This window comes from Sinohyriopsis cumingii, unplaced genomic scaffold (assembly GCF_028554795.1).
Source record: "Sinohyriopsis cumingii isolate HCF-2022 unplaced genomic scaffold, ASM2855479v2 utg001437l, whole genome shotgun sequence".
NCBI classification, from domain to species: domain Eukaryota; kingdom Metazoa; phylum Mollusca; class Bivalvia; order Unionida; family Unionidae; genus Sinohyriopsis; species Sinohyriopsis cumingii.
The window spans coordinates 251,499-278,242 of NW_028315999.1; positions in this window are offsets into that span (position 1 = coordinate 251,499).

Genomic DNA, 26,744 nt, shown 5'->3' on the forward strand with positions numbered 1-26,744 from the left:
CTGCGTGTTAATTCTGGCCTTGAAGTGAATATCGACAACCGACTGCTTTACCAAATCGAGATGTTCCAAGGAAAAGTAATAGATGGGATAAAGAGTATTAAAATCTAGTTGTGATATTTGCAATCCCGTATCAATATTTTGATCGCGGCCCATGAAACTTAATAATCGATGATACGCGCGTGCCGTGGAATTGGTGACATAATCGATGGCTATTTCCTCGGATGGCTCCTGTTGGCCATTTATTCTCAATGATACGTTTGTCGCCTCTAATCGATCGAATATCATATGGCTATGCAGTTGATCATTTCTATTCATGCTTTGCAGAGCAACAAAGATATGTCTAGGTGCGGAGGAGCCCTGCTGTGACGCAATTCGCCAAGTAAATATTCCGTTAATATTAACATTTTCGATAGAGTCGGTCATCGTTGTCAGCCAAGACATTATGGATTTTCCTCCTTGATTCATAAATGATAATAATTTTTCTTCTATGATCATCGATGGAACTATCGCTGGCATCCACAAGGTAATTTTTTCAAGGACAACTTTGCCGATATCAAGGGGATCTGCACTTGCATCTCGCCAGATGGCTCTGTCATCATTGGCATCTCGAACGAAAGATATCGTATGTTTTGCTCCGTAAATAACTTTTCTGAAATGTCTGCAAAATCCAAAAATGTGAGATAACGGAATTGCGCAGGAAAATCTTAAACTCGGACCAACCAACATAAGTTTTCGCGTGGCAAATCCGAGATTGTAATCGTCATTGACGCCAGTTATTAACGCCATCTGAGTGGCTGGATTAGCACCAGTGTTATCCATTGGTATAGCGATGTTATACCGATTGTGTTCAGCTTCATTAGAATTATCCTTGGCAAACATCATACTAGGACCGGCTGATCTGGTAAAATCATCCGAGTATCTTGCTAGTCCTATGATCGTCGTTGCTATATCAACATTATTCGTGATTGATTCAATCTCTTTTCCATCGATCATGTAAGTGGCATTCTTGAATAATGCCATAATACCATTATTGACAAATCCAACTTTAAAATTTGCTCCAAAGTTGGTATCATTGGTTCTAACAATTTTACCAACAAATTCGATATACGCCTCAGATGGAAGAAAATATCTTGTTGTATCGTGGACTTGTATTTCCTTCCGATTTCTTGAATCTGGCTCAACTACATCGTACGAGAAATACTGAAAATCTCGCACTGATGTATCCCTACCTACTGGTTCATCCATGTCAAATACTTCATTTGACACTTGTGCGAACATTTATTATTAATAATATCGTCTAAAACGAAGACCATCACCTGAAACAAAACTTGTATTTGCTAAATTTGTATTAGCAACATTCTGCGCTAGATTTGTATTAGCAACTTCCTGCGCTAGATTTGTTATAGCAGCTTCTTGTGCTAGATCATTTATTTTTTTATTTGCTGCGTCATTTATGGCTTTACTGACTTCGGGTGGCATTTCTCTGGTGCTAGGTAATTTGACGGGTTGCTTTTTACGTACTAAATTTAATATTTTATTTTTGACAGCGTTGAATCCCTTACTGGCCAAATTACCAATACCAGAAATGGCAGTCTCGCCGATCTTTCCTATTGCTTTCAACCCAAATTGCTTAATCACGGGTCCAATTTTAGGTATTACTCGCGTGACAAGACTTCCAATGATATCACCGAATCCATTACCGTGAATATATTTGTACACTGGCAATCGAGAGTTTACTATGCGGACCTGATTAGGTCTGCGTTGATGTTTGTGAACAATCATGTTATTTCAATTGTATTGATTTAATCGATGAGTTCATCAACAAACTCCTTGTAAATGTGAGAATCGATGATACCGCCGCGAAATAATCGCTGACAAATATCCGAGGCTTCGTTGACTACTTCACGGGAGTTATTTCCGGCTCGCTTTCCTCCGATTAATACTTCGAGGCGAGATACATCATTGACAACACTGTCGGGACAAACTGAATATCCACTTCCTGTTTTTTTTGTTTCTGGAGATTCCAATGGCGTTACGTAAAATACTTCATCTGACGGTGATGAAGATTTCTTCTCCTCTGCTGATCCTGGTGATGTCCCTGACGACGACCATGGTGAATATGTTTCTGGTGAAGTTTGGGGAGTCCCAACCGGATGTCTTTCTAGTTTTTTACGTTCAGGGTCGTAAAGTAATTGTTTCTCAATGTCCCTGTAGTTTGACGCTGTTGGTTCTGAAGGTGGATCCATATACCAGGGGCGTTCTGTGGAAGGATACACCTTTTCACGTATTTCAGGAAATTGAAGAGTATGGCGAATATCAAAGGAGGATGAGTCAGAACTTTCATCTTTAGGTGACGAACTTTTACTTTTACTTTTAGGTGATGAACTTTTACTTTTAGGTGATGAACTTTTACTTTTAGGTGGCAAAATTTCCTTACCTGTAGGTAATGAAAGGGAAGGGGGACGAGGAGGAAGAGGTTGTAATAAAGCAGAAATTTCTTCAGATGATGTTTCGAGTTTGGGGTATGTTAATTTAGAAATAAGTTCCTCTGTGGGATTATAATATTTTTCAGGTGTTGCTGAAATTGATGCTCTTGCCTTTCCTTGCGATAACTTTACTCTCTGTTTATAAACATCCTCTGTAAATTTCTCAAAATCTTCATCAGAATATCTTATTGGTTTTCCTAAAGCACCAAAATACATCATCGCATACCAATCAACTATTTTAACTTTATTAGCATCAATATCTTTTCGCAAAAAGAATCTTTTATTTTCCGGAGAATCATCTGCAGCCATTTCAACTATTGAATCATAGTTTCTGATTAAATACAACTTATTTTCATCCAAATAATTTCTAGCAGATAAATTAGGATCAATTATAAGCGAATCATCATCTTTATGAGGTTCATCACTCTGATCTTTTTTCTTTTTCGATTTTCTTTCTTTTTTCTGAGGTGGAATATCTTCCTTTGGTCTAGCTCCTAATTCCTGTGGTTGAATATCTTCCTGTGGTGTTTCTTTTCTCCCTCGTTTTTTAGTTTTTTCCTTCTTCTCCTGTTGTTTTCTTTCTTTCTCCTGTTGTTTTCTTTCTTTCTCCAGTTGTTTTCTTTCTTCCTTCTGCTCCTTATTATACTTTTGTGTTGCTCTTGCTGCAGCTACATATCTTACGTAAAGCCTATCTTCTATCTTTTTTATTGTTGTTGTTTCTGTGTAAATTTTGTATAGTAAATCGTACCAAACATCACGAGTTCCATATCTTTTTTTTCCTATTTCAGTCAAAAATTCCCTTCGATCCTCGAACATATTTTCCACAAGTTGAGCAAAATGATCTATATTAGGATACATTTCATAAAGTGGCCGTGATATTATATCCCATCCCTCATCGGTGAAATTTTCTCTTAAATTATCAATATTATATTTTCCTTTTATCATCATAGGTTTTCCTACCACAGGTTTTCCATCTCCAGGTTTTCCTCCAGCAGCAATTGCAAGTTGTTGTGCTGCTGCTGCTATTGCTAATCGCTCTGGTAATGTTCGCGATTGATCCTCAATACTTCTTAACGCGCGAAAAATTCCACTTTTTCTGGTATCTGGATCTTTTTCGTCACCATACACAACCTGTTCAATTGTTCCGGTCACTGGCTTCAACCATTTTGCCGAAGTTTCTGAAATTCCATGTTGCATATCTTCGTAACCACGAACATTTCTCTTAAATAATCGTTTTGTCGGAATGAACTTCTTTAATGCCGCTAATTGCTCTCGCGCTAATCTGGCAGAATGAGGTTCTCCAACTGTACTAGTTTTCGGACTCATCTTATTTTCAACTATATTGTTTTATTGTAAGATAAAATTAACATTTGCAGCCCTTTCCTTGCAATCGCACATAAATTTTTCCTACCTCCCCCCCTAAATTTTGTTGTTTTTTTTTATGTCTGAAATTGCATCATGGGTCGAAATTTCGCTGATTAATTTGCGCAGGAGGGTTTATTTTTGAAATCTAAGGCTTCTACGGAGAAAGTTTGTGTGGGAGGCTTAATTTTATCTGAGCCACCTGGTCTGTACAACTTCCCTGCTGCTACAAACTGCTAGTTATGTCATGCCTCCTCTTTGAATCATCCACATACCGAGTAATCCTATACTACAGCCCAAACTGTACACATTTCAGCAGTGCCTACCTAGTTCTAAATAATTGTGAAATGTATTGTTTCGGAGAGATGGTGCTAATCGTTAAATATTGAGACTGTATGACATACATTCAATATGGATACAAGACACAATGAGTTCCAATCGCTCCGGTTGTTTGTAGATAGTAATATGGATACATATGGCCTCAGAGGGGAATTAGCATTTACATTGAGGGTCATATGTCTTAATGACATTCGCTTCAAGTCTTTTGAAGTTCGATGAAATTCATCTATAGCATACAATTTGTTTTAACATGGATTTAAATATTTATTGATTTGTTTAAATACTCAGGTATTCACATTTTTACAGGGAACGATGAGTCTTAAGTTCACACATAACCTTATCTCAGTGAAATATCAAGATCAACATCATCGACATGTACAGTTTACTCATCAACTGTTCACCAAGGGGACGATCTCCTCGGTCGGTTCGGCTTCAAACGTCATTTACTCCACAGCTATTAACGTGTCTCCAGGAACACTGATGCAGATTCGGACTAATCCTTTTATTTATTACCCCGTCTTGAACACTAATGCGATCTCTGAAATCACTCTGTCGCTCACTGATCAGCTCGGAAACGTCGGGAATAACAACAACGAAAGAATCATGTATTACTCGTACGTGAGGCACAAGACGCAAGCGGGCAACGGAGTTGCCAAAACAGAATAGGTTAACGTATAAAAAGAGACTGAGTGCTCAGTTGTAGCAGATTTATGAAAGTTTCCAACGTTTACATGCCAGGAGCCGGTCGTATCATGCTTGGATTCGGCCTGAAGAGATTATGGTGACCACTGTACGAAGTTAATCACACTGCCATAGTATAAAAACCATGTACTCGACATTTCCACCCTATTATCTGAGGCTCAACGATAATATACCCATCAAGGTCTCAACGATCGAGTACACGTACGTCGAATGCTAGGACACGAAAATCATCAACCTTAATGCGAGTACCCATCAAAAAATCGTTACGCATGACGATGATATGTACCTGCTTTCCTGGAAGTCCGTGGGAAAATCCAGCCTGTCTTCGGAGGAGATTATACCACTGAATCTCAGATCACACTTCAGGAGAATGAATGGCCGCTGTTCAAGTCCGCACATTATCAGCTGAGCAGTCAGATCGCGGAAGAGATCAAAAGCTACTTACACAGGCCAGCACGATCCTAAATTGGATCATTTTCAACGACGACAACATGCGATCGTTCGCCACCAGAACGTGGTGGTTCTGAGACACTAAGACTGATGCGAAAGTGAGTAATGAGTTTCGCACAGGTGCACTACCTGTAAACACCGCCGCGCTGACCGAAACAGAAGCGTTTAACTGTATCGTTTATCGATCCGCAGAATCTGGAGCCAATGCATACCAGATTGAGTCGATGACCGCAGTTTCTGCAGGATCTGTCAAGCACGTACTGGAAATTTCAATCAGGGATTTGACACGTGGAGAAATGTAACCGATTCAGGCAGTGAAATTTATATGATTATTCATCTAAGCAGGATTTCAGAGTGTGCAGCGATACCCGCATCATATTCGAAGACGTGAAGCATGATCTGATCCTGAAAAGAGATTCTCCCACGCAGTGTATACACAAAGCGTCTGGAACTGGTCAATGCCCTGTTTACCATAACGCAAATCGCACTTTGGGTGCTTTAAATCACCCCGTCGACGTATCATGTACTCGAGTTAGAAACCACGCTCGCTCGATTAAACAAAAAGCATTATTTCGAGCAACACCGAATTTATATTAAGCAGTTTGTATCTGTGTAGCCGAGCACACCTTGGAGAGTGGTTTATACTTAAAACTCTGGTTAAAATTATGTATTTTGTTCTTAGCAGTTCATTATCAAATTTCAAACAAGAGTATCCCATAGGCATTAGGCCCCTCTGAAATCAGAGACATATACGATTTATAGAACAGCAATGAATCTAAGATGAAAATATAAATACAGAAAATTTATAAAAATACTTGAAATTTATCAAGCATTTGAAAACCAGATCTGCATTTTACAAACCACGTGAGCTAAATGTAGTTTTAAATATTATGTACTCTACTCACAAGTATATTTTCAACCAGTAAGAAAATACTTTTGGTGCCAAATTTGTGCGTTGAGTTTGTCACGAACATCAATATTTCAATAATAGCAGCTAAAATAACAGATAAATGATCTTATCTTAGATTCCTATAAATTGCTTGCAGTCAAATCCATTAGAGGAAAACTTGATCGTTTGAAAACTCTATTTAAAGACCCTGCCTTTAGTAGCAGAATTGCAAAACATACATACATACATACTACATACATACATATATATACATGCAAGAGTTTAACGTTGTTTTTTCTGAGTTTATCGTGCTTACTTCGTGTTTGCCTTCACTGGCAGTGTTTATCGTATGCTGTACACGTGACTCTATCTATAGAAGTGGAAAAGTAGTTCTCCTTACAGTTCATACAGAAATGAACGCAATTCATTTTGATCACGTGGTAACATTCTGACCAATGGAAATGTTACTTTCCTGTACCCGCTACTGCCATTGCAATTATACATACATACAAACATACATACATACATACATACATTCATACATACATACATTGAACATGAAATGGATATTACAGTCTCCTATATTTATTCCGAAAACATTTGGGACCTATGCAACCAATCTCTTCTATAATTAGGTGACAATAATTCTGCTGATCAATACAAGCAGTTTAAGATGATCACAAGGATCGCCCATTTTTTCATATCTTTGATCCCAGCGTCACCTTAGGGCTGCATATATTTTCAAGAACGTTAATGTGCGAACGATATACGAAGTACATTTCACTTGTAGCTTAGTTTTCTTGCACAGCGTGTACTAATAGCTCTTTGTAAAGTGTTGTTTGCCCTATCTAAAACCTATTTCTCCTGTTCCCTAATTGTTAGAATCACATAAGGATTTACAACAAGAGGTACAAAATTAAAATCGCGAGCATATATATATAAAAAGTTAGTACTATTTTTTTAATGGGAGACCTGGAGGATTACCTTTTAGCATCAGTAGAACTTACACTATATCAGTGTAACATGAAATAGAAAATCTGAATGACTGAACATGAAAAGCAATATATATATATATATATCAAAAGACTGTCTAAACTTGGGAAACCCCGAGATGGGAAAATTTAATGCTCTACGTAAAATCGACAAACTACGAAACCCGGGTATATATTTAATTTTCGGAAATGGGCATCTCACATATACAATGTTCTAATTTCTGGATTACGTGTCCACAAATTACCATCCTATCATTAGAAGACGACAGATTATCTCATATACTATGCATGTTTCCTTAGATGTACATGCATTAATCCGAAAAATAAAGGGATCTAAATGCATACAAAATCACGGAAAACAAGAGCATCACGAGATTCGCCAGTGCATTTCCTACATAACTCCTGGAGCTAGTGTGCAAAATCTGTAACTTTGCATTCAGTGAAGAAACCTACCAACAATAATAGAAGCGCAGTGGATACTAAAATGGAATATACTATTTTTTTTAATGGGAGACTTGGAGAATTAAATTTTAGCATCAGTAGAACTTACACTATATCAGTGTAACATGAAAGATAAAATCTGAATGACTGAACATGAAAAGCAAAGAACGTCATCCTTCAGTAAAAATCACGGACGCAGATGTTTTGGAGACAACATCCAGACTGGTAGTAAACAAACTTCATAACAGTATCTACTATAAACCAAATAACAAACACCAGCTATCTTTTCCCACGCAACTGTGATCCAGATAGTATCTCCGGAATATCCAGGATACCGAGACACTGAGGATACGCGGAGTTTGCTCCGACAATGAAACAGTCCAGAAAAGGTTTGACGGCTTGGCTGGGGAAAAAAACATCAGACGTTACAACAAATACCTTATAGCAATAGCAACATAAAGGTCTAAAAACACATCCAAATGACCTACTAAAATATACAGAACAGAGTTTATCGGATACCATTTATTATGACAGTAGTGAAGTGGGATGGTTTGGGGACTAGGGGACTTCCATGTTAAAAAGGGTATATCCACTCTGGGGACTATGTAAAATTTAACATAGGAGAAAAAAATATCCACTCTGGGGACTATGTAATTTAACATGAGAGGAAAAAATATCCATTCTAGGGACAAGGGGAATTTAACATGGGAGAAAAAAAAATATCCATTCTAGGGACAAGGGGAATTGAACATGGGAATAAATCGTGGGACTGTCTAGGGACTAGGGGAAATGGAACAGGGTCGGGACCCTATTTTAATAGGGTCCCGACCTGATGGGCCTATGAAAATTGAAACAGGGAGGGGTCTCTATTTTTTATTTTTTAAACAAAAAAAAAAATAAATAAAATGGGGCTAGGCAATGAAAGTCAAGATCTTTTCGAGATATAGGAGTGGCCCTGAAAAGGGCCTTTGGGTTTATGTTAATATACCCTTAACATAAAGGGCATCTGTGACATCTTCTTCTTGTCCTTAGGCTGCGCCAAACTGCAGGACCATAGATTAACACTCTTTTGAGGCATCCTTGACGCTCCACATAGATCCTACGTATCCATAAGATGGTGTCTGTCCTATGGACAACTGTCCAGTTGGATCGGACATACATTGGTATGTCCGTCCGGAACATCAAGAGAACAGATGAAGGAATGCAGTGAACTGCACTTATTTATAGGGAGAGGAAGGATTGAAACGGATTGAGTTCGTTGGCCAATCCAAACACGCGTTACAAAATTCATTCAGCCCACATCCAATCCGAAGAGAGCAGTCTGTGACGTCACATGGTCTATATAGATTCGCTAGCGCCTGTGTGCAGTGAATTCATGCGACAGTTTTTCAACATGACGGAAACTCAGAAAACGATAAATTGGGGTGCATCAGCCGTGGAGACTACCCAAGGGAACCCGGACTTACTTTCAGAAGAGGTGAATTGGGATTTTGTGGAGTTTCTTACCTCGCAAGAATTTGTTCCGGAACCTTCGTCACCTTCTCCTTCATTACCGCACGTGGAGAATTTTAGACAGAGACAGAAAGAAGAATTGGAGAAATTTATACAACAGCAAAAGGAAGCGGAACAAGCTTTTCTCCTACAGCAACAGCAGCAAGAAGAAGAGGTAAGAAAAAAACAAGAAGAAGAAGAAGCAGCAGCAAAGAAACAAAGGTGTGAAAATCAAACGGTCACGGTACTGTTAGACATTTTAGCGGAGTTAAGAAGTCTGAAACAAATGTATCAGACTTCTTTATTACGACCGAAGAGAATACGACCTTCCCGAGCTAAACACTCCAACCCTGTGACTAAGCCTACCGTGTCACCCTTAGTGATTTCAACCAAATCATCATCATCAACAGTACGCAGTCCAGAAGTAGTCCTTGGCCGTGGCAAAGGCTTAAGACAGTTAAAGTTGATTGCTTAAACGCACCCCTACACCAAAAAAAAGGCCCTTTTCAGAGCCACCCACGTCTATCGAAAAGAGATAGACTTTCAATTGATAACATCCATTTAAACTAAAAAAAACAACATTTTACCCCTATAGTACGTGTGTATGAGTGTGTGAATGTAGGTTCTTATTTTAAAATCAAAACCCAAAGACACTTACCTTTTTATAACTAATTTATTCGTTTATAAATATTTACAATCCAATTCACAATTCACAACAGAGCACTTTAAAAAGTTCATAGACTCCTTCTGTCTCATTGTTCACTCTCTCTGTCTTTTGAATTTCTTCACCGTCACAGTCTTTTCCTCCTCTTCCTCTTCACTTTCTTCCCTTCTTCTTTTCTTCTCCTGTTTCTTTTTCTTCACCTGTCTGCTTTCTTCCTCTTCTTCTTCCTCTTCTTCCTCTTCCTCTTCCTTTAAAGAATCCCTCTCTTCTTCTGACTCCTCTTGTTTCTTTTTTGGGCAATCTGGAGACCAATGTCCTTTTTCTTGACAATAATAATAGGTATCTTGACTTTTGTCTCGTCTAACCCCTTTTTTCTTTTTTGACGGTCTGGACACTCTGAAGACCAATGCCCTTTCTTCTGACAGATATAGCAAGTATCTTGACTTTTATCTCGAAAGGAAGGAGAGTAGTCCGTCGGCTGGTCTGAAGAGAATTTTCTAATGACCCCTCGCAAAGCTCTGATGAAACGTTCGATCTGGGTAGTCTCTTCCATCGTTGTGCTCGGTTTGAGAGTGAAACTTTAGTTATTTGACTTTTTGCTATCAAGATGAAACGATCCAATTCATTCGAGAAGAAAGAAGAAGAAAGTAAGAGGCAGAAACGTGATCTATCGGCTCGTACCAGGGCTGAAATCTTGACACAAATTCATGCCAGTGATTTAGAAGAGGACATGATTGAACCAGAATCCGAACCCTCTAAACAAAGTTCACTATCCTTAGTCAACCCTGAAAAAGTACTATTCCATTCAAGAGACCGAAAATTTAGAACCACGGCTTACAAATACACGGTGAAGTTTAAAGATTTCAAGTCCGACGTACCATCAGAGAAAGCAGAAGGGTTCATCACCGACATGTGGGATTCTTTGCTCACCACACTCAAGCGACAATGTCAACCCAAAGAAGACGATCGCTTGAGACTTTCCATACAACACGACGGCTTGAAATCCCCCGTTTGGATCGAGTTTAGCAGCCCTGGGACAAGTGCATTTTAAAGATTCGATGAGCTACTTAGCCATGCCTTTGGGTCGAATGCCTAAAACGTTTGGAATGACAGAAATGGCTAAAGGGTACTTTCCACACTTTTTCAATACGGAAGCCAATCAACACCCTGACAACATGCGTACCGAACAACGAGAAGCTTTCTACGCTTGGTACCAGGCTCACGCCTCGGACCCTTTCGACTTTCAGGAAGAAATGCTAAAGTATTGTCGTTCCGACGTAGACATTTTACAGCGTTGCTGTGGAAAATTTCGAGAACTGTTCATGGAACACGGAGGGGTCGATCCTTTGAAAGAAACTTGCACCATTGCCAAAGCGTGTTCCTTAGTGTACCGGCAACGATTCATGCCTGAAAACACCGTGGCTGTCATCAGTCCTCAAACGACCAACTATGTCAAACGTCAATACTCGGTCAAAGCCCTACACTGGTTACATTACTCGTGTGACAAGGAAGACAAATGGATTCAGCATGCCCGCAACGGAGGAGGCGAAAAGACCATCGGAACGCATTCGGTCGATGGATGAGACTTAGAAAACCCCAAGATCGTGTACGAGTTTAACGGTTGCTTATTTCACGGATGTCCCGTCTGTTACCCTGACCGTGGCACTAAAAATCAGTTTTTACAACGAACCATGGAAGGCTTGTACCAGGCCACTTGTCAGCGACGCCTAAAGTTAGAACAGGAAGGATACCAAGTGGTGGAAATGTGGGAACACGAATACGATCACCGTTTGAAAACCGATCCCGAGTTTAAACGCCTCGTGGAAAGCTACCAGTTCATGGACCCCCTGAACCCGAGGGATAGTTTGTACGGAGGAAGGACCAATGCCACCTGTTTGCTGTACCAAGCTGACGAAGAGAAAGGAGAAGAAATCAAACACTTGGACGTGTGTTCGCTGTATCCCTACGTGTGCAAATATTCTCGCTTTCCTGCAGGGTACCCGCTATTGCTAACGGAACACATGGACCTGAGAAACATTCGACAATACGAAGGCTTGATCATGTGCAAAGTTTTGCCTCCCACGGACTTGTACCATCCCGTGTTACCTAACCATTGCCAAGGCAAACTGATGTTTCCTTTGTGCCGTACTTGTGCCGAAACGTGCAACCAAGATCAACCTTGTCAGCACACCCATGAAGAACGTGCCTTGACGGGGACGTGGGTCAGCGTAGAATTGTTCAAAGCTCTGGACATGGGATACCAACTGTTAGAAGTGTACGAAATTTGCCACTTTCCCAAGACACAAAAATACCACAAGGGTGACCCCGCGCAGAAAGGCATTTTCGCCGACTACGTGGATGCCTTTTTGAAACTGAAACAAGAAGCCAGTGGCTATCCGTCCTGGTGTCACACTCCCGAAGACCAAAAGACATTCAAAGAGAAATACTATGAACAAGAAGGCATCACTTTAGATCACATCGAGAAAAACGAAGGCAGGCGATCGTTTGCCAAAGTGATGTTAAATTGCTTGTGGGGTAAAATGGCACAACGACCGGGTTTACCCAAGACGGAATATTTGACCGAACCTTCCCGCTATTTCCAGATGATTCACGACAAAACCAAATTCATGAAACACGTGGACGTCGTTCGCGAGAATTTGATCTTGGTCAATTACGAAGAAGATCTGGACTTTGTACAAGACGACCCCTTTGGAAATGTCATCATTGCGGCTTACGTGACAGCTCATGCTCGCTTAAAATTGTACGAAGCTTTAGAAGTGTTAGGGGAACGCGTCCTGTACTTTGACACGGACAGTTGCATTTACATCGATCACCCGAGTCAACATCACCCTAACATCAAAGGAGAACGTTTAGGAGCCTGGACAGACGAGCACCCCGACGACAAGATTCTAAGTTTTGCCAGTGGTGGTCCTAAAAATTACGGTTACGTATACCGGGACAAACAAGGAGAAGTGCACACGAAGTGTAAAGTGAAAGGATTGACTATGAATTATCGTACCAGTCGAGTGGTGAACTTTGACGTATTGAAAGAAGCCTTGCAGTCTAGAGATGATGAACACTTTAAAGTGACCACCTATCAACCGAACAAGATTGTACGTTTACCCACTGACCACATCGTCAGTCGACCCTAGGAAAAAGTCTATCAAATCGTGTACCAGAAGCGAGTGCGGCTTCCCAACCACTTTACATTGCCGTATGGACATGTCGGTATAAAACATTGGCTGTAAGAGGATAGCCACCAGAAGTATGACTTCGCCACACCAAGAATCGAGTGAGAAATCCAGTGAGAACTCCAAGTTCAAACCCTACCATTTTCCGGTTTTCTTGCCTGACTATTGTGATTGTGTCCGTCGATAGGAAAGGATTACCTACTTCGTATGTTTTAGCTAGAACAGGATTTGTCTACTTGGGACCTGAGTCTGGATTGGGATACGAAGTACAGTGTTTCGCTTGCGGACTGAAGTTACGAATGGATCTATGTATCTATAAAGACTCAGCTATTCTGGAACATACTCGATGGTCTCCACACTGCCCTTACCTTTCTATGGCCTTTCCACCCATTACACTACGGTACAATTATGACAGTACCTTAGAGACGGTACCTTCCAAAACAAGACATAAAAAGGAACGATGTACAAGGTTGAGACTGCATTGCGACTAGCATAAAAAGGGTTATGGTCAAGATCGATAGTTCATTGTGACTACCAAGACCAAGCGAACAAGATGAATACTTTCAGAGAAACACAAAACAAGTTCAGACAGGTACAATTCAAGTTTGGGGCCTCTGAAGTGGAATGCGATTGTAAGCCTTGCGATGGGAACGATGCTGTACGCTGTGACCTTAGCGATGCCGTAAAGCATCATGGGAACTTTAATGTCACTATCCTTATCATGGAAACTGATGCTGTGCGTTCAAACCTGAGGGATGCAAAAGCGATGCCGCTCGTCCTCTTGGACACTTTACTGGGTTTCGTTTTAAATGTGGATGTCCACCTTCACGTCTACCTCCCTACGGATGTCATCCAGCCCTGAGCAAACTCCTGTCCATGTCACCCACCCTCATCGAAACGAACCTGTGAAAGACGAATATTCGTTTCCTGTGCGTTTGTTGGAATACTGCGACTTTGAAAATCGTCTTCAATCGTTCAAAGGAAAATGGCCTAAGTATCTGGGAGGACCGACCCCGAAGAATTAGCCAGAGCCGGATTTTTCTACTTGGGCGAAGGGGATAAAGTCAAGTGCTTCAGTTGCGGTGTGTCACTTCACCACTGGGAACCACAAGATTCGGCCTACGTAGAACATGCTCGATGGTCACCGAATTGTCATTACTTACCCTTAGTGGGACCGAGACATTGAAGTAACTTACCATATCGTTGAAGAAGAAGAAACCAGATTGGTTAGGAGTCAAATGTTGGACATCACTGAGACCAGTATTTAAACTCCATTTCAAAAACGATATTGAATCATTACCGAAAGAACTACAAGAGAAGATTTACAAGGAAGCTTGACAGGGACTTGCCAGAGTGAAATCTCAATGGGTAACTGTAGAACTTTTGTGCCGAGAAATTCACAAGAGGAAAGTGAAAAAGGTCAACCAGTGTGTTAGATTTCTCTGGGTCAAGGGTGCATTCATTCTATTATATTACTCTAGGCCGTTTACATCAAAAGAGTTCAATGAGATTCTTGGACGTTACCCTGAATGGCAGTGGTCAGAAATTACTCACTATGTGGATTACTTTTGCTCTAGGAGAAGATTGTGAATTGTGATACTTTACAAGAGAACATTCGTGCTTTGCCTGTGGAGTTGAGAGAACGCATTTACCGAGAACTGGTCAAAATACAAGTTAAACGTAAAGAACAGTTGCATCCGTTACGTCACCGGTGTTTGAACCACTGGTACCTGAATGCTATACAAGGACTGATTCAGTTGAAAGTGTTCCATTGAACAGACATTGATCAACGAACCCCTGGTTTTAAAAATTGGTTTGCTATTGATGATTCTATCTACTACATTGTAAACCTACTGCATCCAGTTCCAGAGGAAGAGTTAACGAATTACCAACATCTTTTACACAATGTCAACTTAGTGAAACAGGAAACTTCTGAACGAATTGTGTAAATTAGTGATGAAACGATTTAGATTCGACACTGAAGTAAAACCATGCCTGTGCAAACGGTACATTTCTTGTGCCAGAAAGAGGATTTAGTATGACCTATTCATGGATACATTACAAGAGAACATTCGTGGTTTGCCTGTGGAGTTGAGAGAACGCATTTACCGAGAACTGGTCAAAATACAAGTCAAACGTAAAGAACAATTGCATCCGTTACGTCACCAGATGTTTAACCACTGGTACCTGAATGGTATAAGAGAACTGATTCGTCAGAAATTGTTTCAGTGGTCAGACCTTGTTCAACACTTTGAGTTAGTGAATGAACGAAATGTTCATCATTTTGGTTACTTCGACATTCACCTAGTACAACGCATTGAGGAAGACAAGGTAAAGGATTACCAACATATTTTACGTGGAATCTACTTAGAGGAAGAGGAAACTTCTAATCGAACTCTGAAGTTTAGGTTACAGTTTGTAGCATTTAAATTTCCTACAGGGAACGAAGATCTCTGGGTAGAAAATACGTGTATTGCTTTCGAAACAAAGAGACTATAAAAACAGGAATCCATGCCACGACTTTTATCACATGTGATTGAACATATTCCGTGGAAGGAACTCAATGACCATATTCAAACCGTGGATCATTACCATCAATTATTACAAGAACTATATCCATTTAATTTGGGTCGACGCATAGTGTGTGTCTTAGTGACTTGTTTTCTGGGATTTCGTTTACCAGCCGATTCCTTGTGGACTCTTTACGAACAGTACTTACCACCCAAATGGTCTTAAATGGTCACGAAAGACTCCTTTTGCTCAAAGCCTTGCGTTTTCATCTGGATACTTCTCGACCTCTACGGGAAAAAAAGATTCGTCAACTTTTAGCTACCGAAGACGTGTATGATGATGTGTGTGTAGCTTGTGACTTACACCCCCATTGGATAGATGTCCGTGACTGGAGAAAAGGGGGTTTTGAGGTTTGGACCCAAGAAGTGGCCCAGTATGCACGAGAGTTGTTTAAGGAAAAAAGTTACTTTTCAACCTGTGTTAGTGACCGTACCAGAAGAAGAAGAACCCGTCACCCAGGACAGGACTGTCGTGGACATGACTGAAAGACCCCTTCGGGAGGACACTTGTGTGACCTTACCCCCTATAGAACTGGTCAGAACATGTTAGAAGAAGACGAAGAAGAAATTAAACTGTGGTTTACGCGCAAAGGGCATCACCGTAATGCCACTGTCGTTTACATCACTCAAAATTTGTTTCAACAAAGTAAAGCCCATCGCACCATCAGTCACAATGCTCATTACGTGGTCTTGTTTAAAAGCCCTCCAGATAAATCGCAAGTGCAAGTCTTAGCCAAACAGTTAGGAACGCCTTGGCTGACTCAGGCGTACGACGATGCCACTCAAACTCCACACGCTTATTTAGTCGTCGATTGAAACCTACGACCCCCGATGATTTGCGATTTCGTACCCAATTGTTTCACCACTGGTGCCAAGACGGAGGGCCTGTCCTGTACACGTCTCAAAAAAATCTATGAAAACCTCAGACACTTTTCGTCTGTCTCACACAGTTTGAACATGACGTCCCTTCAGTCGCGTCTTCCCGTCAAATTGATTCGTGCCTTGTATGGCATCAGTCGAGACAAAAATCCACAAATACGGGCTCGTGTCTTAGAAGCTAGTCTCAAAGAAGTCTTACGATGGTTCACGGTGACTGCACATCAATTACTACAAGGGATCATTCAGATTCCTCATCAAACCAAACGCTTTTTCGATCGAAACAAAGTCGCTTTGACCCAACTGGCCGATCCCCGCATCGACACTCAAACCAAAAAACAAATCATTTTGAAACCTGGAGGGAGCGGTACTCTAGGAGGGGTCATCATTCGCTCTCTTTTAAGATGAGAACCTAATGCTCCCAAAGTTCTCCCCAAGAAACAAAAAGTCAAACGAAGCTTCCAAAAAAAGAAAAAGAGCCACGGTGGCAAGACCAGGTCCCCAAGGAGTCCCCTGTCTCCAAGAACTTCTCCAGTGGCGGGACCCTCCTCTTACCAGTCACCACCCCGGAAAAAGAAAAGCCCCCAGAAAAAGAAGAAGAGAAAAAGTCCCCAGAAAAAGAAAAGCCCACAGAAAACTAGTCGCAAGAGAGGCACTTCGGCCAGGACGCAACCTTACAGTCGTAAACCACGGCCTGCCACGGCGGTGACTGCGTCTCCGGTAGCCTCAGGGTCAGTCACTTCTCCGTTGATGACACCAAGAACTGAAAAGTACTTGGAGACGTTGATCACACCAAGAACTTCTCCGTTGATGACCCCAAGAACTTCCCCAGTGGCAGGACCCTCCAATTTATCGGCAGTGGCCGCGGCTCACAAAGTACCTTCTCCCAAAATCAAAGTCCAAGAGAGATCGATCATGTTACAAAGTTTACTGGATTTGTCCAAGCAAGAACTGGCTCGTTTTAGTCCGTTGCGGACCCCTGCACGACGTGTCACGCCTGTCCTCAAGTTGATACGACGTAACGACAATCAGTGGCGACGCGTTCCAGTATATAAAAGGCCTGTGACTAAGTAAGGTTTATTAGTGTTTTTAGTGCTGAAGACTCAAAGATGTCACCCTCCAGAAAACATCCCTCTTCTAAAACCCAAGGAAAGAAAAGGAATGGACTGCCTCCTCGTTTAGTCAAACATGGGGACATGTTATCTGTCCTGTCCAAAGCTTCTCCACCCCTACGAAAAAAACTCATTCAATCAGCCTCCAAAGAGGTCATCGATACCGTGTGCGACTGTTGTTTGAACGTCTTGAAAGGCACGATCCCTTTGTCCAAACACCAGAAACAATGCTTAGGCAAACATCGTCACGTTCTGCGCCAAATGGTTCAAAAGAAAATTCCCATTCGTCAAAAGAAGAAGATGTTGGTCCAACGTGGAGCAATTTTACCCCTCTTGCTAGGCCCATTGCTGAAAGGAGTCTTGGGAGCCATGTTGGGAGGACTGGTGGGAGCAAGATAAAAAGGCCCTCGGAAGTCCCAAGATCTCAGAATTGACCCTTGACAACCCCATGGAAGGACGAAAACTAGCTTTAGTGCCTTACAAACGATGGATGGAATACCATCGTTGGCAAGAACAACACACCCCGCATTTACCTCCCAATCCCAATTTGAGCGAGATGTCCCAGTTACAACACGAATTGCAAACCTTGATGGATCGCCAAGATTTGTCCGAAACAGAAAAATCGCAAAAGTACGGTCAACTCTTGCAACGACTGCAACTCTTTCACCAGAAAGCCTCAGTCAAAACAGCTCTTCCCACTCTGAAAGATTTTAAGACCTTGATGAAAAGTCCAGCACCATCATCACTACCACCACCACCACTACCAGTGACCAAGACAGAAAAAGGAGAAGAAGAAGAAGGGTTTCAAACTCCACCAGAAAAAGTACGCAAGTTAACAACACCACCTACCTCCAGAATTGGATGGATTAAAAAGATGATGACCACCCCTTCTTCATCACAAGAGAAAAAGAAGGTGAAGACAGAAGTGAAACAAGAAAAGATATCCCCTGTTCAAACATCCTCCTCTGCGACACCTATCACCGGTCGCACACGCAAAGCATTGCAATCCAAGAAAATACCCCAAGAGAAAAAGAGTAGCATCCTCCAAGAGTGGGTGTCTTATTAACAAACAAACAAACAAAAAAAAAATGGAAAAAGTGTTAGCTAGAATTTACTACGATCCCTCCAATCCTGCAGGTTACGCAGGAGTTCAAAAATTGTATCGTGCTGCCAAAACGCGACTGAAAAGTCTCCATTTACCTCAAGTGCAACGATGGTTACAAGAACAAGCTACTTACACTTTACACAAACCCATTCGACGCAAGTTTTCCAGAAGTCGCACCCGAGTGGAAGGCATCGATCATCAATGGCAAGCCGATTTAAGCGATGTCTCTCATTTGGCCAGCTCCAATCGTGGCTACAAATGTTTGTTTTGTGTCATCGATATCTTTTCCAAATTTGCCTGGGTCGTACCCTTGACTTCCAAATCGAGCAGTGAGTTAGTGCGAGCCCTGCAACGAGTGTTGAAACAAAGCGGTCGTCACCCTCTTCGATGGCAAACAGACAAAGGTACCGAATTTCTGAACCAAGCTTTCCAAAAAGAATTAAAGAAACGTGACATTCATTTTTTTACCACCGAGAATCCCGAAACCAAAACCAGCATTGTGGAACGTTTTCAACGCACTTTGAAAGAACGCATGTGGAAATATTTTACGCATCACCACACTCTGAGGTACATCGACATCTTACCACACCTGATGCAGGCGTACAACCAATCTTACTATCGAAGCATCGGACGTGCCCTGGAAAAGGTGACTCCCGAGAACGAAGTGCTGGTGTTTGAGCGCCTGTTTGGTACGTCCCCAAGAAAAGTGGAGTGTTGGTCGTACCAGATTGGATGCGCATTGGCAAAACCAAACGCACTTTCGACAAAGGTTACTTACCTAACTGGACGACCGAATTGTTTCGTGTCACTGAATGAGTGAATGGCCGTCATCCTGCCGTCTATAAATTGGAAGACATGAACGGAGAAGTGCTCAAAGGAACGTTTTATTTGCCCGAGTTACAACGTGTCACCAAAAAAGAAGACGACGTGTACGACATCGAAAGCATTCTCGAACGCAGAACCCGTAAAGTGGGCAAACGACGTGTCAAAGAAGTCAAAGTACGTTGGAAAGGATATCCACCCAGTTTTGATTCTTGGATCGACGCTTCGCAAGTCATCGACTATAAAAAGAAGTGACCATCATGCCCTTTCACACAGACGCAGCTACTACTGCTACCAGTCCTTCACCCAGTCCTTCTCTGCAAGATTTACAAAAACAACCCTTGTGGGTGTGGTGTGGAGAACGTGTGCCTAAAACACAAATCGTCTTTTTCTGCCAAATCTTTGTGGTGTATTGTGTCATCGGGGCAGCCATCGCCAATTTGAGTTTGCAACAAGGAGACAAACAATTGTGGACCATTTTATTAAGCAGTTGCATCGGTTACCTGCTTCCCAATCCCTCCCTGAAATTCTCCTCGAACGGGAACAACGGGAACCTTGTGTCCAGTGCCAGTGTCAGTCACCACTCAAACAACAACAACAACCCCATTTTGGGCGGAGACACGTCTCTGACGTCCAGTAACCCCATTCGACAGCCACATAACTCTGGAATTATGAGTCACACTAACAACCAATTTTACTTAACCTTACCCAGTGACAGTTGTATGGAGGTGTTTCCCAAGAACACGTTGTGCTGTTACACGGCCAAATTACCTCAGGCCATCCAATTAGATCACGAAGCCCATTGGGATGTGGCTTTAGTGGAAATCATTCACCCGACCCAAGTCCTCAATGTCCTTCCCAATCAAAACAAATTTGAGGTGGAAGTTCATATCGAACAATTGCAACAGTACTTGGATACCTATGGCAAATATAACATAAAAGCCCCAGGCACAAAAAATCAAAAGTGGACCACCTATCACTTGTCCATTCCCTCAGGCTATTATTTTAGTGGTCAACATTTGGTGAGCACCATAGCCTCCAGGTTTAATGTCGTGTTTCAGAAAGCTTTGGAGAGTGTCAAAAAAGTGTCACCCTGGAATACCACAAAACAGCTCGTCGCTTCCTGATGAAATTTCCTGAGGGGGTGGGGGTGGGGTAAAATCATGTCTTTTTTATTTTGTCCTGAATTGTTTGCCATGTTGGGCGGGGACATGGAGATGAGAAAGATAGTAGAACAAAAACCCGAATTACCAGTCATTTCCGACAACGATTCTTTTGCCAAGTATTTTCGTACCCCGATAGAAATGAACCAAGGACTGAATTTGATCTTTGTGTAGTCCGATGTGGTGGAGTGCAACGTGGTGGGACACACCTCCGTACCGTTACTGCGTGTCATTCCTTTCAAAGTGGATTCTGCCACGAACGCTGACGAGGAAGGTGGAAACACGTATCACGTCCACCGCGAATTTGTACATCCTCACTATTTGCCTGTCAGCAAGTCTTATTTGGACACGGTCAACATTGCTATAAAAGGAGATCTGGGACAAAATATTCCATTCACCAAAGGGAAAGTCACGGTGAAACTCCATTTTCGAAAACGGTTCTCTCACGAGTCGTAACTCATGTATCCAGTGTACCGAGGGGTTGCTCGACAGCGAGGACACGGTTTGGGTGATATGTTAAAATCAGCCTTTTGTTCGGTGGCTCCGGTGTTGAAACCGATGGTGACACGCGGATGGCACGCCTTGAAAGATGCGGCACTGACGCAAGGCAAAGAATTTCTCCAAAATGTCATCATCGACAAACAAAACCCCAAAGAAGCCTTCATGAGGGCAGGCAAAAATGTCTTGCTGCAAACGGGTAAAGACCATTTGAGCCGACGAGAAACACCTATAAAAGCTCTGCACGCTACCGAGTTAGGCATTCCTACTTCCTTGATGCAACAGCAAGGACAAGGCAGAAAGAGACGACGAAGAAAACACCCTTTTATCAGACTTCACACTTCTAAAGCTAGAAAGGCAAAGAAAAGAAGAACCGTTCGAGACTTAGACGTTTTCGATTATTGAGAAACAGAAAAAATGATGCACCGAGAGTCTTGCGCCTGTTCCAAGTCGGAACTGGATCTGTTTGCCATGCCCCCCACCATGATGACGATGCAAGAATCCCAATGGGTGGAATTTCATCCCGTCTCCTCTTTGACGGATTCAGCTCCCATCGAGTTTGAAATCAAAGGACAACCCGAAGATTACATAGATCTGAATAGCAGTTACCTGTACTTGAAAGTCAAAGTAACCGAAGCGGACAACGGTCCCATAGACATCGATGATGTAGTAGCTGCCGTCAATAATTTCATGCATTCCTTGTTCAGCGAAGTGGACTTGTACATGAAGTATTTGCTCAACGGAGTGGATGTCCGCTTGAGACTGAATCGTAGCAGTGCCGCTTTCCATTTGATGGCTGCTACTGGTTCCACTTACAAAACCAAAATCGAAGAAGCCAAACTCTACGTGCGTCGTGTGGATGGGTTACCTAAAGTGGGAAACGATATCAGTCACACGTTGAGCAGAACGACCGCCAAGTATCCTATACGACGCGTAGAAGTGAAAACGTTCACCATTCCCACTGGACAGCGATCTATGATCGAAGATCATCTGTTCCAAGGACAGTTACCCAAGCGTTTAATCGTTGGTATCGTAAGCAATGCAGCTTTCAACGGAGTCTACAAGGAAAACCCTTTCCACTTTCAACCCTACAATGTGTCCAAGATTGAAGTCAGTCGCGATGGCAAGACCTTGTGTACCAGACCGTTCGAACCTAAATTTGGTGTCGCGAAGAATTATTTGAGATCGTACTTGTCCCTGTACGAAGCTACCGGTCAGTTAGGAACCAACACCAGTTACGGTATTACGTACGACGATTATGCAGGAGGCTACACTTTGTGGGCTTTTGATTTCACTCCAGACCAAGGCAGCGACGAGGGACATTTCCACCCTATAAAATCGGGTCAGATTCGTGTGGAACTTCAGTTTGCTTCAAATCTAACAGAGACGGTGAACGTCATCCTGTATGCAGACTTCGATAATACCATAGAAATCAACAGTTTGAGAGAAGTCATTCTAGATTATTAGAAGCTATGGAAGACTGTTATCCCTCTTTACCTACTGGAGAAACTTTGGAGATGGAATGTGAGGAGATTGTGGAAGAAGAATCCCAAGACAAAGACGAAGAAGTTATCATGATGAAGTCGAGATGGCCAGAATAAGAAGCCCATTTAGTTTCCTGTTTTGCCAAACACTTGGTCGAAAAAATTACGGAATTAATCAAGGAAGAGTGTTATGGATGTCAAAACGATCATCCCAGTCAAATTCAACACGATAAATGCCTGATGCTGAGTCAAGAAGAAAAATTGGACGAGTATCTGGACGAAGTTTGGAGTCTCATCTTGGACAAAGTCGTGTTGCATCAGTGGTATAAAGACTTGCGTGAACATTCTTGTCCACCATTAACCACTCAAGAGATCCATCGTATCGAAGCTCTCCTGAATCAGAGTGGGGAGACGAAGCGAAGAAACGGTTATTTGTCAGACATTTTCAAGCAAAAAGTCAGGATCGAATTGATCACTTATTATTACCTGTGAAGAAAAAACCCACACAAATAAATGGATACCTGGGAACTTTATTACCTTTTGAACCACAGTTCGTACACGGCTTCTTGGAATCCTGTCGTCTGTGCTAAAGATGAACTCCCTCATCGCAAACCTCAAGACCATCAAACTTATGTGATCAACACGGACGACAGTCATCTCCCAGGAACCCACTGGGTAGCCGTCTACTTTCCTCAAGAAGGATGTTTGGAATATTTCGATTCCTATGGATTGCCCCCTTTGGAAGACGATATCATCGACTTTATGAGAAGAAATGCTCAGACCACACGATTCAATAATGTGAAATTACAAGGCACAGGTTCCTTGGTGTGTGGACAATATTGTGTGTATTTTCTGCATCATCGCAACCTGGGCTATTCCTTAGAACATTTAGTGACTCATTTTGATCCTCGTTCTTCTTCTAGAAACGATGTGAAAGTAGATAAATGGTTTTGTGCCATTATGCTTATATTTTGCCTCAAGCTAGGAAACGTAGTGTCCATCAATGGCCTAATGACTTCCAACAGTGGAAATCACAATTTCATTCACAACGTTGTCAGCCCTGTCCAAAATAATGTGTTAGTTCAAAAATATGTCATTTGAAAAAATATTTGATGTTATATTGTTTGATTATTGTTAAAAATGTTATAGTTGTTTGTTAGTGTTAAGTGATTTTGAATAAAAAAAATGTTGTGTTTTGAAGAAAAAGTGCCTTTGTGGTTTGTTTGGCTATAGGAATCTTGATTTATGCTCTTTGACTCCTTACTATCCCTCTCATGACACTCATTGAACGTTCCGGCTCGAAAACCGTGTAGGGTTGTTTTCCTTCACGTCCACTCTTTGACTTTAAAACCGGGGCTAGCCTCCAGTCTAACCATAAAACCACGTACCACTGGCATACAGTGTTAGTGAAATATACAGCCTAACAACAATCATGATTAATAAAAAATGGCAGGAATATTGGAACAATAGCAAGAAAGGTAAAAAACTACATAACACACTCAAAGAAACCGTTAGAAATAGAAAACCACCTGTACTTAAAGGAAAAGATCAAAAAGTAATAAATAGAATTTACACAGGAAAAACCAAGTTGGCCAACAGCTACGGAAAACACATAGGACCAAAACCTCATAACCCAAATTGTTTCTACTGTCGGGTGCCAGAAGATCTGCACCACATATTTAACATATGCAACAGATTAAAGAAAGAAAGGGAAATTTTCAAAACCGAACAAAAGAAAATAGGATCGCCGAGTACATACCCAGAATTCCTTAATAGCACTAACCCCAATTTAAATATCACATACAACATCATAACTTTCCTTAAAAAAACTAAAATATATACAGAAATTTAAATATAAACCATAAATATATAATTAAGCAATATACCAATTTTAGACCAATAGCAAGGACTAGGATTCATTTCTCCCGAACTCTCCATTTATGAGAGGCGAGCGTGATCGACGAGAGAATCTAATCTGAAACTAGCTAAAAAACGAAAATTGATTAGTTTACAATAATAAATACATTCATAAAATATATACCAAATTTAGGCCAATAGCGAAGACAAAGATTCGGTTTTCCCGATCTCTCCATTTATGAGAGGCGAGCGTGATCGACGAGGAAATCTAATCTGAATCTAGCCAAAATATTACAAGAATAAATACACTCATGAAATATATGCCAAAATTTTGATCAGTAGCAAAAACCCAATTTACCTATATTCGCATAACTATAGACCAGTTAATCAGGAACTAGGACGGCCGGATAGGTCTCGTGGGTTCACGGATTAACACGGCCGTGCATGGCTCTGAATAATAAAAACAAACTAAGGATGAATCCAAACAATTATAATCAAAATAAGCCCACTGACTGATAAAACTATACAAATAATAAGCGTAAATTTAAAAACACCAACTATAAATAGATAACTAGTCCAAAATCCAGGGAGGAATATACAGGGGGGTAGGTGGTAAAAATAACAACCCTTCTCCACTTCTCTTAACATACCACTCTCCTAACACCCTAACTAACAGCTACAAAACTCTATCTTCCAAAGATAGGTGACAGCTAAGACAAACCTAGATACAACCATATAATCCCAAAATAGAACGTGTAAGGTGGTCGCAAGAATAGACCATCAGGGATCCCCTTATTAAGACCCCAAACTTACACATATGAGGTAGTCGAAAAAACCCAACGACTATCAGGCCCGGTGGCACAACGCTGCAAATATAACAACAGTATGGAATAACACCCCAAAAATCACATGCATAAGGAAGTCAAAAAACCCAATGACTATCAGGGCCAGCAGCACAAGGCTGCAACCTAAAATTACAACTAGAAAAATAGGACCCAAAACAATTACTCAGTAAGATGGAAAAAACACCAACTCCATCCAGGGTCAGCAGCACAAGGCTGCAAAACCAATCGATTAAAATGCTGTCACCTAGAAGCTAACATAAACCTCAATAGGCTCTATCTCTTTCTTAAAAACAGCACAGAGTTTTATTAAACAAATTTCAAAGACGGAATTTAGAACAAAATATCCTGGATCGGAAAAACCCTACTGACCTGTGGCAAGACAACACCGCCCGAGCCTGACCACTTTCACCCTTTACCACGGACAGACACCAAAACCCATACGTGCAGTGCACGAATCATAAATTAAAAAACGAACTAGATCGGGTCCAATCCCACTAGTCGCTAATCAATGCAAATGAATGACTGAGTGCGTGCTGGGTCCAATCCCACTCAAACAAAAACATAGGCCTTACAATCAGATCGATCTGTACACAAAAGTACCTCGACCTGACGGCCCAATCAATAAGTGTTCTGTGAACACATAAAAGCCTGGAGGAAGTGGCACCATTCCTTCCCCCAGGAGTAATCAAAAAGGTGCATGTGGCACCATAAACCAGTGGTACATGCTCAATGCGAGCGCACGCCACTATAATTCAACACAACAACAACAACAACAACAATCTAACCATCCATTGTCGACTCATCCTCCTATGAAGATGTGCTCCAGACTAGCTAAGCTAAACGAAGCCTACGTGAATTTGCATAGGGTCAGACACAGTCTGATACCGAAGCCAGAAGAAATAGAGAATGTGAGAATGTTAAAAGTCACTGAAGACCTGATAGAAGAGCTCTTCAGAGAAGAAATGAACAGGGAGAAAGAAGAATGGACAGAGAAGTACAGACTTCAGAAACAGCAGAGAGAGCAGCAACAGCATGCAGCGACCTGAACCTGACAGAGGCTTTGTCGACTGTCGTATCGACACCAAAGAGTTCTTCTCTTTCCGAAGAAGCAGACCTATCGTCAGAAAGCCTATCGTCAGAGGACGTCGCATTCTTAGAATATAAAAGATCGCCCTAGCTTCAACTTCGCACACAAAAAAACAGCCCTTTTCAGGGCTACCCCAATCTCTAGAAAAGAAATAACAATCGATTGCCTATAATAAGTTAAAAAATAGAAGTGCGTGTATAAGCACATGAATTGTTTTTCTTAGTTAAAAAATGTGTGTGTGTGATTGTAAGCGCTCACGTCCGTTTGTGTGGATAGTAGATGATGATAATGTTTTTTTTATTGTTGTTTGAAGTGTGG